This window comes from Kogia breviceps, chromosome 5, assembly GCF_026419965.1.
Source record: "Kogia breviceps isolate mKogBre1 chromosome 5, mKogBre1 haplotype 1, whole genome shotgun sequence".
NCBI classification, from domain to species: Eukaryota; Metazoa; Chordata; class Mammalia; order Artiodactyla; family Physeteridae; genus Kogia; species Kogia breviceps.
In genome coordinates this window covers 148,916,869-148,932,474 of record NC_081314.1, presented here as the reverse complement: position 1 = coordinate 148,932,474, position 15,606 = coordinate 148,916,869, and the positions used below count along the sequence as shown (strand labels likewise).

The following is a 15,606-nucleotide window of genomic DNA, read 5'->3' as shown; positions in this document are numbered from 1 at the left end:
TCCCTGGGCCCCGCCCCTTCACTCGCTGGCTCCCCTGGGCCTGGAGCCCTTCACCGCCGCCACCCACGGGGGCCACTCCGGCGCCGCCAAGGCTCTGCTCAGATGCCCCTTCCCAGGGGCCGCCCTGACCCCCATCAACTGCCCCTGCACCCCCGACCCCGACCTTTCTCTGTTCCTCCCTGCAAGCTCACCACCCAGCACACTACATGAGGCATCTGCTTATTACTTTTATGTTGTGTAACCCCCACCGATGTAATAAAGGAAGCTGTCATTCCAGAAGCGTGGCTGGCCCTATCAATATTTACTGAACGAATGAAAGAGCCATGAAGGTCTTTGCTCAAGCAATTTGCTACCCAAGAACTTTCTGCTTCAACTATCGGGCGTCCGGTTACCCACCCGCCCTAAGTCCCCATGGGCACATGCTCCCTGAGTCCTCGCCACCGTCTCCCGTGTCTCCTGGGGGAACTGCTGGCGACAAGACCGGAAGGTCACTGTGGTGTGCTCATAGCGAGCGCTCTCCGATCAGGATCGGCTGAGCCCAGGACCCCACAGCAGCCACTCGGGGCTGCAGTCAAGGCCACCAGGAAGAGAAGGGCAGACACTGAGTCTGGAGCCCACATCCCGTCATCAAGGCAGCTCCCACTTATCCTGCCATCGCGATGTGGACGCGGGCCCGTGAGGTCGGAGGCCTCGGCTCAGACCCCTGTCTCACCACCCACAAGCACAGAGACGTCATCTCCCCGAGCCTTGAGAAGTGGGCAGAACAGCAGCACCTGCCCCGCAGGGCATGGTGAGGGGCTCATGTGAGCAGAGCCGGCACTGCATGACATCAGCCGCCAGCCTGAACACGCCAGCCTTCCGGGCAAGACCACTGAAAACTTTTAGAAAATAACATTTATAAGCTTCAGAAAAACAAAGTCATCTTAAGGATAAACTTAAAAGGAATCCTTTCAAGGTAGTTTTGAAAAACTGGAGTCATGGCCACAAAGAGGTGTCCGTGGGGCCTGGACACGACGCCATCACGGCCACAGCACACACCTGTCACTGCCATAACATGGGACAAAGGCACTGTCCATTCAGCCCATGCTAACACCTGGCTCCCAGGCCCCTGCTGGACAGTTTAGTCAGGGTGACTCTGAAGAAGAAAGGTTAGAACAAAAGGAGGAAACTCCCTTTTTTTAAATATTGGTTCTACAGAAGCCAGAAGGGATAACGTGCACATCACGGACACTGCTGCTGCCCCTGACCTGTAACGCATCCCTCATGTGACATGAAACCAGGCCATAGGAGAGTCAGCAAGACACATGGCTTCATATGCAAGCAAGACGTTACAACGCAACTGACGTGGAAAGAATCACTTAATTTCAAGACGTACCTCTCCAACGGCATCATGAGAAGCACTACTTACATGCAACCATGTGAAGAGCTTCTCTGTCTGTAGGCAGCCCTGTAAACAGGTTAAAATAATTATTATAACTGGAAATCATAGGTAGAAAATAACCCAAAGAATGATCTATCATCTTAGATATCAAGTCTTATCAAACTAAATACATTTTTAAAAGAATGTAGTCATATCATAAATCAGTTATTTGGAAGGACAAAGGCAGTCTCCAAGAGAAAAAAATTCCACGAAAGGTGGTTAGATTCTAAACTGAGTCTGGAACTTAAAAGATACCAATAAACGCTCAGAGCCCAGGCTCCCCTGAACCCTGGCCCGCAGTCCTAAACCTGATGGAAGTCTAGGGCAGCGTTGACCCCCAGACCCCTTTAAGTCTGTGGGGAGCAGTAAGGAGAAGACTACGATGAGGTGTAGGTAGGACCCCCCACCCAGATGCCCACCCACATGGTCTCAGTTCCAAGTCTGAAGAGTGCTCTGCCCAGACAGCAGGACCTCCGAGCACGGCCTGTGCAGACTCTACGGGCAGGTAAATAGCTCTGCCCGAGCCTCCTCCAGGCAGCCCCGAGGCGTCTGTCCAGTGAGCACTGAAGACCAGGCGAACGTTAGACACATCCACTTCCAGCCATGACAGAAGAGGAGGAACCAAAAGAGGAGGAACTCTCCAGCCCCAAACAATGAAGAACCAGCCAAAAGACATGAGACAAGGGTGTTCAGACGTGGGACAACAGGGAGCACAGGACAATGACCCCGAGGGAGGAAAAGCATGTGATGCATCCTGGTTGCCCAGCCTACAGCTCTGGGAGGGTTATGAGGCCACAGTGCAGGAAGGGGGAACCTAGGCAAACCTGGGGGAGTCCTGAGATGAGGAAACAGCTGAGGTTCAAGGAAGCAACAGCAGCGAGAATCAGCAGGGCAGAGGACCAGAAAGGAGAGAGCTGAGAAACGCGCTTGGGTCTTTGCCAGGACACTGATCAGTGCATGTGCCTGAGGCCAGCGAAGGCGCAGCAGCGAGAAGCAGGACATAGGATCGCTGTGACTGCCGCAGCTCCAGGAACGGACCACACTCCCAACAACCAGACGAGGGAACCTGTGACACAAGGGCCACTGCGCTTGGCACTTGGAAGAGCACAGCTCTGGCGGCAGGGCCACATGAGCACCAGACTAAACTAGGGACTGCCTAACAATGCTCAACAACAAGCCACTGAAGGGTCTAAACTTTCCAAGTAACAAATACACTTGAAGAGGAAAGTTTAAAATATTTAAAAGGATACAGAGCCCAACAATATACAATCACGATGTCTTTCATTCATTTAAAAAATACCATGGATGCAAAGAAGCATGAGAATATATCTCATAATGAGGATAGCTGATCAGTAAGAAAAAGAACCAGAAAATTACCCAAGGAAATAATTAGCACATAAGGTCCTTAAAACAGCCATTATAAACACATTGTATATGTTCAAGAAGATAGAGGAAAGCATAACATGTAGGAGAGACATGAAAAGCATTTTTTAAAAGACCCAAATCAAACACCTAGAGATGAAAAATATATCTGAAATGAAAAATACACTAGATGGCATTAACATCACATTAGAAACTAGAAAAGGAAAGATTAGTCAATGTGCAGACAAAACAATTTGTGCAGACAGAAATGATCTAAAATGAAACATAGGGCTTCCCTGGTGGCGCAGTGGTTGAGAGTCCGCCTGCCAATGCAGGGGACACGGGTTCATGCCCCGGTCTGGGAGGATCCCACATGCCGCAGAGCGGCTGGGCCCGTGAGCCATGGCCACTGCGCCTGTGCGTCTGGAGCCTGTGCTCCGCAACGGGAGGGGCCGCAGCAGTGAGAGGCCCGCGTACCACAAAAAAAATAAATAAATAAAATTAAAAACTAAAATAAAATGAAACATACGGAAAGACTCCCTCTTCCCTAAAAACACAGAAATATTTGTGCAATTTAACACCCAGGGGGGAATAACAGGATGGGACAAAAATGTATTTAAAGAAATGACAAAAAAATTTTCAAAAATTGATGAAAATTATGAACCCATAAATCCAAGAAGGTCAACGATCCCCAAGCAGAAGAAAACATGAAGAAAATCAAATCAAGTTACATTGTAATCAACTTACCCAAAGAGGAAATCTTAAAAGCAGCCAGAGAAAAAAGAACATTATGTACAGAGGGACAAACACAGACATAGTGGACAAGGACTTCCCAGAAACAATACAAGCCAGAAGTCAATGGAATGACATCTCTAAAGTAATGAAGGAAAAATCTCTCAACCTGAAATACCATAAACAGTGAAAATAACTTTCAAATACAAAGACAAAATGAAGACTTTTGCTAATAAACAAAAGCTAAAGTAATTCATCACCAACGCTTCTGAACTACAAGTAATATTAAAGTAAGTCCATCATACAAAAGAAAAATGATATCAGAAGGAAATCTAGATCTACAGAAAGAAATGAAAAGCACTGGAAACAAAATTCATGAATAAATATGAGCCTTTTTTCTTAATTTGTAAGATTGTTTTAAAAGATAATGGATTATTTAAAGCAAAAATAATGACGATGTATTGTGGGGTTTATAGCAGTGTAGAAGTAAAATGGCATGACACAGTAACATAAAGGCCATGAGAAGTGAGATGGCAGTATATTGTTATTAGGTTTTATACTATAAGTGAACTAGTATAATATTAATTGAAGACAGACAGTGATAAGTTAAGGATATATGCAATGAATCCCAAAGCAACTTCTAAAAACAAAGTGATATAGCTAATAAGTTAGTAAAGGTGATGAAATTGATCATAAATAGTACTCAACCCAAAATAAGTCAAAAAAAAAGAGGGTCTTATAGCAAATGGGACAAGTAGAAAATCAATAGCAAAATGATAGATTTAAATTCAATCATATCAATAATCATATTAAGTATAAGTAGTCTAAAACAACCTAATTCAAATACAGAGATTTTTAAGATTGGATAAAAAACAGGACCTCACTATACAATGTTTATAAGAAATCCACTTTAATAATAACTATACAAATAGATTAAAATAAAAGGGATGGAAAAAGATGTACCATGCTAAGCTTGATCAAAAGAAAGTTGGAATGGCTATATTAACATCAGAAAAAGTAGATGTTGGTGCAAAGAATATTATCAGAAGTATATTTAAAAAGGCATTACATACTAATAAAGGGGTCAAAACAACTAGACAGAAGGTCAGTAAAAGCTATAGGGAACTCAGACAACACTGTCACCCAGCTTCACATAGCTGACATTTCTAGGGCACTCCATACAATAACAACACAATATACATTCAAGTGGTGGTGAGGACATGGAGAAATAAGCACCTTCATATATTACTGGTGAGAATGTAAAACTGTGCAGCCTCTGTGGAAAACAGTTTGCCAGTTCCTCACAAAGCAAAACACAGAATTCTCATATGACTCGGCAATTCCACTCTTAGGTATACATCCAAAAGAACTGAAAAGAGAGAATCAAACAGATATTGTTCATAGCATCATTATTCACAATAGCCAAAAGGCAGAAACAACCCAAACGTCCATCAACAAATGAATGGATAAACTAATTGTAATATGTCCAAACAATGGAATATTCTGTGGCCATAAAAAGCAGTGAAGTGCTGATACATGCTACAACTCAGATGAACCTTGAAAACATTATGCTCAAAGAAAGAAGCCAGACATAAAAGGTCACATATTATATGATCCTGTTTACATGAAATATCCAGAATAGGTAAATCCACAGAGATAGAAAGCAGATTAGTGGTGTCCAGATGATGGGGAAAGGGGAATATGGAGAGTGATTAATTAGTGGGTGTGGGGTGTTTCTCTGGGGTGATGAAAAAGTCTCAGACTTTGAAAAAGTCTAAAACTGGGTGGTGGTTGCACAACACTGTTGAATTCACTGAATGTCACTGAATTGTACACTTTAAAATGATTAATTGCACGGGCTTCCCTGGTGGCGCAGTGGTTGAGAGTCCGCCTGCTGATGCAGGGGACACGGGTTCGTGCCCCGGTCCGGGAAGATCCCACATGCGGCGGAGCAGCTAGGCCCGTGAGCCATGGCCGCTGAGCCTGTGCTCCTCAACAGGAGAGGCCACAACAGTGAGAGGCCCGCGTACCGCAAAAAAAAAAAAAAAAAAAAAAAAAAAAAACAATTAATTGTGTAGTATGTGAATTTCACTTCAGTAAAAAGAAAATAAATATAATATAATAAGGGAATGTTAGGAACTATTGAATGCCAATAATTTTAACAACTTAAATGGAATTCTTAGAACAATAAAGCTATCAAAACTCATTCAAGGAAAACCAGGTAACTCTAAATGTATTCAAGTTAAAAACCTTCCCACCAAAAAAAAAGAGCAAATCCAGATGGCTTCAATGGAAGAAACACTCAAGAAAGAAATAATACCAATTTCTTAGTAACATGTCCTGAAAATTGAATATACGAGAACACTTTCCAAATCCTTCTATGAGGCAAGAATTAACCTGATACCAAAACCAAAAAAAGACACTCCAGGTAAACACGCCAATACGTCTCATAAATATAGAGACAAAAACCTCTTAAATTTTAGTATATCCAATCATACAATATAAAAAAAATGCATCATGACAAAGTGTATTTCAATCCAGAAAAGCAATTGATTTTATACTAAAAAAAAAAAAAATCAACATACAGGCAACCTCATTTTATTGTACTTCACTTTATTGCGTTTCACAGATATTGTGTTTTTTACGAATTGAAGGTTTGTGCAACCCTGCATTAACTAAGTCTATCAGTGCCATTTTGCCAATAGCATTTGCTTACTTAATGTGTCTATGTCACATTTTGGTAATTCTTGCAATATTTCAAACCCTCCACCAGCACAAAGATTACAACTCGCTGAAGGTTCAGATGATGATTAGCATTTTCTAGCAATAAAATATTTTTAAATTAAGGTATCATTGCTTTTTAGACAGAACTCTATTGCACACTTAATAGCCTAAAGTATAGTATAAACATAACTTTTATATGCACTGGGAAACAAAAACAATTCATGTGACTCACTTTATTTCAATATTTGCTTTATTTCTGTGGTCTGGAACCAAACCCACAGTATCTCTGAGGTATGCCCAAAACCGTTTATATGCGTGGACCATATAGACAGAAAAAAAGAAAAACTATATAATGATCTCAAAAGATACAAAAAAAAGCATTTGACAAAATTCAATACCACTCATGAAAAAAAATCCTCACCAAACTTGGAATATAAGAGCACTCTTTGAACCTGATAGAGGACCTCCAGTAAAAACCTACACCTAACATCACACATATGGGTAAAAGACTGAATGCTTTCCCCTAAGATCAGGGATAAAGAAAGGATGTCCCCTCTTAGCACTTCTGTCCAACAAGATGTCAACTGCACCAAGCTGATCTATCAATTCAATGCAATCTCAATCAAAATCAGAGCAGGCTAAGCTGATTCTAAAATCCGTATGGAAATACAAAGAAAATAAAACAACCAAAACAACTTTGAAAAAGAACAAAGTAGGAGAACTTATTCCAAGATTTATTATAAAGCTACAGTCATAAAGATAAATAAATTGATCAAAGGAACAGAATAGCAAGTAAAGAAATAGTCCGCGTGTTGTTAACCATGTTTTGTTTTGTTTTTTAATTTTTCGTGCTCTTGTGGTTTGACACCTGGGCCTTGCTGATTCAGGAGGAACAGCCCTCCTAGAGTTAGCCAATTTCTAGAGATACGATAAACAACTCACCCTGGGGGCACCTTTCAAATACATCTAATTCACAGCCCACACCCCAACCACTTCCTCTATGGGGCCCTCACTCTCTGGGCCACTATCCACCTGACCTAATCACCCTAGGGTCAGGTACCAGACATCATGCCCACGGGCCTGCTGAAATTATTCAAACTAGCCAATCTTAAGTCTGCTGACCCTGCCTCACCTGTTCTCTGACTCCTGATTGACCCTGGTGCTTCCTCACGTGGCCCTGAATGCCCCACCCTGCCTCCTATTTCTAGGAGTATAAAGATCTGTGAGTACAAACTTCTTCCTGCATGCCAGTCACTTCCATAGCTGCCTGTCTTACCATTCCTGATTAAGTCAAATCCCAGGTTCCCTTAAAACACACAGATATATGCTCAATTGACTTCTGACAAAGGTTCCAAGGCAACTGAATGGGTAAAGGATACTCTTTTTAAGAAATGGTGCTAGAACAACTAGATACCATATACAAAAAAGAAAAGGAAAAAAAAGGACTTTGACATTTTCTTCACATCCTATACAAAATTAATTCAAAATATATCATAGACTTAAATGTAATAGCCAAGATATAAAACTTCCAAACGAAAGAAGAGAAATAAGAATAAAAACCTTACAGACCTCCAGTTTTACAAAGAATTCTTGAGTATGATACAAAAGACATGATGTATAAAAGAAAAAAACTGATAAGTGGGATGTCATGAAAATTTTAAACCTCTGATCTTCAAAATATACATAAAATGTATAGCTACAAGCTAGGAGAAAATATAGTCAAGCTACAAACTTAGGAGGAAGTATTTGCAAAACATGTACTCCATTAAGGACTGTATCCAGAATATATAAAGAACTCTTGAACTCAACCAGAAAACAAACAACCTAATTTTTTTTTTTTTTTTTTTTTTTTTTTTTGCGGTACGTGGGCCTCTCTCTGCTGTGGCCTCTCCCGCTGCAGAGCACAGGCTCTGGACGCGCAGGCTCAGCGGCCACGGCTCACGGGCCCAGGTGCTCCGTGGCATGTGGGATCCTCCCGGACCGGGGCACGAACCCGCGTCCCCTGCACCGGCAGGCGGACTCTCAACCACTGCGCCACCAGGGAAGCCCCAACCTAATTTTTTAAATGGGCAAAATGTTTGATCAAATCCTTCACCAAAGAAAGCATGTTGATGGCAAATAAGCACATGAAAAGATAGGCTGGTGGGAAAAGAGGAAAGTATGTCATCCAGACCAGCCAGAACCCAGCACAGGAGTGGGGCATGCATGCAGGTCACATGGAGACACTCTTCCAAATCCTGAATGTCAAGGTGGAAGAAATCTAAAGACAGACAAACTTCCCAGAGGGAGACGGTGCACCAGGGACAGGAAGCCCAGGTTGGATCAAGTGCTCCCAGCAGCTTTCAGTGCACAGAGGGGAGGACGCACAGGGCCCTGGGAAAGTGAGCAGGGTGGGCACTGCCAAGGCCGCAGAGTGCACAGCGGGGCTGGGGCAAGAGCACTGGACCACGTCCGCCAGCTTCAGCCACAGGCTCCTCCCCACTGACGACACTCACTTCCCCAGGTGAACCTCCCCAGTCTATAGCCACAAACACTCTTTCTCCACTTCATGATGACTCACGGTAGTGCTGGTGGCTTCACACCGGGACATCCTTGGTACTGCAGAGCCTCAGAATCTACTCACGGTCCCATTTTTGCTAAATGGGAACTCAAACAATGCCAGATCTCAATAAAGGAAGAAGAGCGAATGCCACTGCTTTTACCCAAAACTAAATATACTGTAGCAAAGATCTGACTTCAAGAGGACCAAATTTCCCAAGACTGGGGGATGGAGTGTCTCATTGACTCGCCCCCTCCAACAGAGTACTTTCAGAGTCCTGCAGTGCCAACAAGAAGTCGGGGTAACTAGAGTTTAGAAGAGCTTCTGGGGGGAGGATGGGCAAGGATGATTCAGCTTCATTCCTATCACAGAATCCACCAATTCAATTACTGTTTCTAAGTAATTACACCCCTGGTGATGGTCTCAGCAGAAAAGAGAAGGAGGCAGCCAGGGGTTGAACTCCTTTACTCCTCTACATCGAAAAATAGCATCTCAAGGCCAATGCATGGTGGTGACATGATCACCAAGGAACGCAGAGGCCACGAGCCCGAGAGCCCCTTGCCTGACCTCTGGCCTAGCATCACCCTGCATGCCGTGCCAGGCACACTCCCTGGCCTGTGAGAGCAGGTTTTCACCTGTCCCCACACACAATTGCAAATTTCCTCCGCTTAGAAGTTCAGTGTCGGGCTTCCCTGGTGGCGCAGTGGTTGAGAGTCCGCCTGCCGATGCAGGGGACGCGGGTTCGTGCCCCGGTCCGGGAGGATCCCACATGCCGCGGAGTGGCTGGGCCCGTGAGCCATGGCCGCTGAGCCTGCGCGTCCGGAGCCTGCGCTCCGCAACGGGAGAGGCCACAACAGTGAGAGGCCCGCATACCGCAAAAAAAACCCAAACAAACAACAACAACAAAAAACACCAAAAAACAAACAAAAAAAAAGAAGTTCAGTGTCATGCTCACAGCAGCCACCCACGTCCCGGGATGAGGTAATTTTTTGTTTCATTTTCCTATTTACGATAGATCACACTCGATGTGTATGAATACAGATGTGCACACCCATGTTTCAGTCTTTTTAAGTTATGCTGATGGGCTTTATTCATTACCAACTTGCAAGAATTTACAAAAGGATTTTGTTTCAATCTCAGTACAGGGACTTACTAAATGAAAATTTTAAACTTTGTTATTTTTACTCTCTCAGTTTTCTGAGTGGGTCACTCTCATTACAAGAATCAGACACAAGAAATCTGCTTGGCCTTTCACCAGGGTATTGAAGTTGCCTAAAGTACATCTACTAGACTTTCTAGACAACTCCCTGAATACAAGCATTTGACTCAGGGGTAGAGAGTCAGTTGTGCACGCCCCTGCCCTGGACCTCCCCAGGAGCGCAGGTGCTGAGCAACAGCAGGTCCTGGCAGGGACAGAGCCATGTGCTCAGCCCTGCTCTTTACGACAACAATTTTAGATCCTCACAGGACATGTGCTTATTCTCCGTGTAGAAAATTTAGAAAGTGCAGAAAAGCATAAGAGACATATTTAAAAGTACTTCCAATTCCCAGACAGAAGCACTGACAGCAGTAGAGTGTATTTTCTTCTGGTAGTTTCTCATTGTAACATGCATGTACATATATTTCTTTAAAACTGAGACAGATTACATATGCTTTCAGAACAACTTACTATATCTGTCTGTAATATTTGCAGAAAATGTTCATAACAGCTTGCTTTAGCTTTTAATACTGTTTACTGATATTCAAAGAAACGTGTCTATGAAAATCAAACTTATCTATTATTTGAAATTACTTGTGTTGCTTTTATGCTTATAACAATGTTTCTGCATATCAAAGATCAGACTAATTTTCACATAATTCTTCTCTAATATAAAAAATCTTATTTCTCCTACGACCATAAAAGCAGTGTATGTTCATTTAGGAAAATTTAGAAAATTCAGAAATGTGTGAAATCAGGTTTCAGCTGTGATCCCAGTTCTCAGAAATAGACATCAACCTTTGGTTGTACCTCCTTGAGGCCGTTAAAATATACAAACACGAACACACACACACACACACACACCTATATTTTATATCAAATATGCTGTTTTTACCTGTGTTTTGACTTCGTATTCTGGGCTCATTTTTCCATGTCATGAATCATTCCTATAAACACTAATTGCTGCCTAATATTTTACTGTGTGTAGAAGTACAATAACTGATTTACTAAATCATCTATTATTGGGCATTTGGGGTGCTTCCAATTGTTAATTATTTAAATTAATGATGTAATGAACATCCCCTGTACATAAATGTAATGCTTATCTGATTGTTTCCTGAAGATAAGTGCTTAAGAGTAGAATTTTAAGCCAAGTGCCTAAATGTTTTTAAAGCTTGTGATACACAAGGACAAAGAGCCCTCCAGAAACTGTCTCCCTTCAGTCACTTTCTGAGACACAAAATACTGACGTCTCAGAGTCTAGTCTCTGTGATTCCTTGCCAAATCTCCTTTGTATAAACTTTCTCAAGATATATGCCGACGGGATGGTCAGAGAATGATGTGCACACGTTTGTCCACTAATAGGGAGGTTTGGCACCTTTTCATGGTTGTTGTTATCTGTGTCCCTTTTGTAAACCACCTACTCATTAGTCACCAGAAAAGCACCTAGAGGAGAGTCAATGGAATACATGAGGATCATAAAAAAGGACACATAACTAATTTATGGCCAAAGATTCAACAAATTTAAGTAAATATATGGTAGAAAGTAAGAAATTCAGGTGTTTTTAATATTAGAAGTTAAAATTTTAATGACCTAATAGTAATCGAATTAAATTGGGAGAGTATCAATGTGAACTCAGGGCCACCACAAATACTTATGTGTAGCCCTGGAGTCAAGATTTTAGCCTCTAACACTACTTCCCACAAAAAGAAAAAATATATATTTGCTGTTTGTTTCTATGACTTGAGGCAGAAGATAGCAAAGGGCCTGAAACTGACAAATGACTCAAGAAAAAACAGAAAATCTGAATAGAGATAGATATAGATATAGACGATATAGTATAGATGATATACAGGTAGACATTTCAATGGAAGAGAACTAAGAATCTAGAAGAGGGAAGTTTATAGCTATACAAGCCTACCCTAAGAAGCAAGAAAAATCTGAAATAAACAACCTATCCTTATACCTAAAGGAAGTAGGAAAAGAAGAACAAACATAATTCAAAGTTATTAGAAGGAAAGAAACAATAAAGCTCAGAGCTGAAATAAATGAAGTAGAGACAAAAAAGAAAGAAAGAAAGAAAAGATCAATGAAACTAAGAGCTGGTTCTTTGAAAAGATAAACATAATTGATAAACCTTTAGCCAGACTCATCAAGAAAAAAAGAAGGGTCCAAATACATAAGATCAGAAATGAAACTAGAGAAGTTACAACTAACACCACAGAACTACAAAGGATTCCAAGAGACTACTATGGTCAACTAAGTGCCAATAAAATGGACAACCTAGAAGAAATGGACTAATTCCTAGAAATGTACAATCTCCCAAGGCTGAACTAGGAAAATATGAGCAGACCAATTACCATTAATGAAACTGAATCAGTAATTTAGAAAAAATCTCAACAAACAAAAGTCTGGGCTAGACAACTTCACAGGTGAATTTACCAAATACTTAGAGAAGAGTTAACACCTATCATTCTCAACCAATTCCAAAAAATTGCAGAGGAAGGAACACTTCCAAACTTATTCAATGAGGCCAGTATCACCCTGATACCAAAACCAGACAAAGACATCACCAAAAAAGAAAATTACAGGCCAATATCACTGACGAGCATAGATTCAAAATCCTCAACAAAATATTAGCAAACCAAATTCAACAACGCATTAAAAGGATCATACACCATGATCAAGTGGGATATACCCCAGGGATGCAAATATGGCTTAATATCCATAACCAATCAATGTGATACACCACATTAACAAATTGAAGAATAAGAATCACATGATCATGTGATTCCAAAAATGGGCAGAAGACCTAAACAGACATTTCTCTTTTCATTTTTTGATCAATCTTACCAAGGGCTTGAAAATTTGTTTTTCTTTACAAACAGCCAGTTTTTTATTTTATTACTTATACTTTTATTTGTTTCAAAAATTTCTGTTCTTACTGCTATAGTTTCCTTCCTTCTACTTTCTTTTGCTCTCCTAACTTAACTTGGACACGTATTTGATCAATTTTGAGGCTTTAATCTTTTCAAACACATAACTCGCAGGATATACATTTTTCTCAAAGTACTGCCACTTTCTACAAGCCTTAATTTACATTGCTGGAGTCAGTCAAGCTGAATCTTCCCATTGTCATTTCCACTTTAATCTGAATGATTTTTAGAGTTTCTTAAATGTCAAATATATAAACTTTCTTTCTCTGTGCTTTTATAATTGAACTCTGACTTAGCTTCATTTGGTCAGAGAACATAGCCTGAAAGAATGTGAGACTTACTTTGTGACCAAATAAAAAGTCAGATTTTGAAAATGCTTCACATGTATCGAGAACTTACATATTCCATAATGACTGCATTTTTTATATGACCAAGAGATAGAGCTTGTTCAAATCTTTTATTTATGTGTTTGTATTAGATCTATCAATTCCTGAGAAAGAAACTTTAAAGTAGCCTATATGATTACAGATTTATCAATTTACCCTTGCAAATTGGACAATTTTTCTATATAGTCTGAGTTTTCGTTATTACAAATATATAAATTTAGAATCATTCTGTCTTTATCAGAATGATAAATGATCTTTTTAATCTTATATTTTAAAAGTTTCTGTCTTTACATGAGTTCATCTGACGCTAACAGTCAATACCAGTGTTCAGTGCCTAGTATATTTACATTATATAAATTATCAAACTCTCTCCCAGATGATATTATTAAAAGCATTTGAGTGAAAAAAAAAAAAGCATTTGAGTGGATTTTGTATTGTATCACTTAAATCCAATCTTAAGAGCCTCATGTCCTCATCAACTCGCTGGGCACCCTATAACACAGGATTTCCTGGAGGACTGGATGTGGGTTTGAGATAAGAAGTGAAGTCAGGGTGGCTCCACGGCTTCAGCTCCAGCAATGAGACATCGGGGCTGTGGTGGAAGCTCAAGAGTTCAGCTTTGGACACGTGAAGTCTGAGATGCTCATAAGCCTTGCAAGTGGAGACGTCAAAGAGGCAGAGACAAACTAGTCCAAAGGTGACGGGGAAGCCTTGCTGCGCATTGTCAGAACAGAGAGTAGGTGAGACCCCAGAGGGGTGAGGGAAGTGGGGGCACCATCAGTCCCACGGAAGAGACTCGAGACACCCAAGCGAGGGCAGCCCATTCCCGACAGGTGTGGAGGCCACCAGCCCTTCGGGGAAAAGATACAGCAAGATGGCAAAACATGACACATTTACACCCTCCCAACCCCCAAACTGAGACACCATACAAACACAGTTGGAGTTTAACCACGTGGCCCTGGGCACGTCCCACCTGCAACGGTCCTGGCAACAGGCCCCCTTCCCCAAGCGAACAAGGAGCACATAACACACAAAGGAAGTAAACAGAAATCTGGACGGAGCCAGGACAGTGGGCTTGGGAGGGGTTAAAGAATCAGATTGCGAAGCAAAGCATCTGCATATGACAACAGGGCACCCAGGAGAACCCCGGGCTGAGCTGGCTCAAGGGCTTCTGCTGCCCGTGGCCAGGTCAGTGTGGATCAGAAGTCACATGGCTGCCCACCTTTAGTGTCATTCTCATTGCCACTGTCGTCTCTAAGAGACTGCCACCTAGGTAATACACACCCTCACCCCAAGGGCCCCTCATGAGAGGGCAGGATGGCAGCAGCCAATGGGGTCCTGCTGAGCTATGTTCCAGAGAGGGCCGGCATGGGGCCCAGCAAGGGGCACAGCCTCAAGGAGCCCCCACTATGCTGGGGGAGAGGATGCAGGGAGCCCCACATTAGGGGAGAGGACTCGCAGAGCCCTCATTAGTGGAGAGGACGTGGGGACCCGAAAGCCATAATGCAAGGTGGGCAAAAGTCTCCCACCTCCCCCCACCTTGCCAAGGTAATATGCAGAGAGCTGCAGGATTCAAAAGGACAGGATGCTTCCTCCTGGGCAGATAAGGAAAGCTGCGTGGATGGACGAGGCGCGCTCTGCCAGGCCCGTGGGCAGCACTGGACACGCAGAGTTTAGAGGAGCAGTCCTGACAGACGGAAAGCAAGGATAAGGTCAGGGCTCCACCCAATTTGGCTGGAACATAAACAAAGGGAAAAGGAGAAGTGGTGGGTTCAGCTAGAAACACAGGTTGCAGCCGAAGCCAGAGGACCCAGAATGTGTGGTACAAGGGCTCGAGTGTCTTGACCTTTCCTGAAAGATGCAGGATGCCAGGGACAACTTCTGATCAGTGGTGGCATGTTGAAATCTGGAATTATATTACTATTGGAGGAATTTCCTAAAGTCTAGATAATACATTCATCCGCAAACTCCACGCAGTGCTAGAAGACAACCTGTGTATTTCACTGCAAAGGCAGCAATATTTCAACATAAATTATATAGAAGTAACTCTCACTAAAATGGATCTTCATAATCAGTATACGAATGTAGATTTCTTTTCTTTTTTTTTTTGTGGTACGCAGGCCTCTCACTGTTGTGGCCTCTCCCGTTGCAGAGAGCAGGCTCAGCGGCCATGGCTCACGGGCCCAGCCGCTCTGCGGCATGTGGGATCTTCCCGGACCGGGGCACGAACCTGTGTCCCCTGCATCGGCAGGCGGACTCTCAACCACTGCGCCACCAGGGAAGCCCTGAATGTAGATTTCAAAAAACA

General features: G+C 42.4%; 1 protein-coding gene across 12 annotated transcripts in view; it reads right to left on the bottom strand.

Moving 5' to 3' along the window:
* PCBP3 (poly(rC) binding protein 3) overlaps positions 1 to 15,606 on the bottom strand; it is a 215,203-nt gene that overhangs the window by 132,792 nt on the left and 66,805 nt on the right. For 6 of the 12 annotated variants that reach the window (XM_067035286.1, XM_059064091.2, XM_067035281.1 and 3 more), the window contains exon 2: positions 1,409 to 1,447. The exons of 4 other annotated variants lie outside the window; for them this stretch is intronic. The gene's annotated coding sequence lies outside the window, so the exon portion shown is untranslated. Of the gene's footprint in view, positions 1 to 1,408; positions 1,448 to 4,750; positions 4,884 to 15,606 lie in introns of all 12 variants that reach the window. 2 more of the 12 variants (XM_067035283.1, XM_067035280.1) reach the window with 1 other exon arrangement.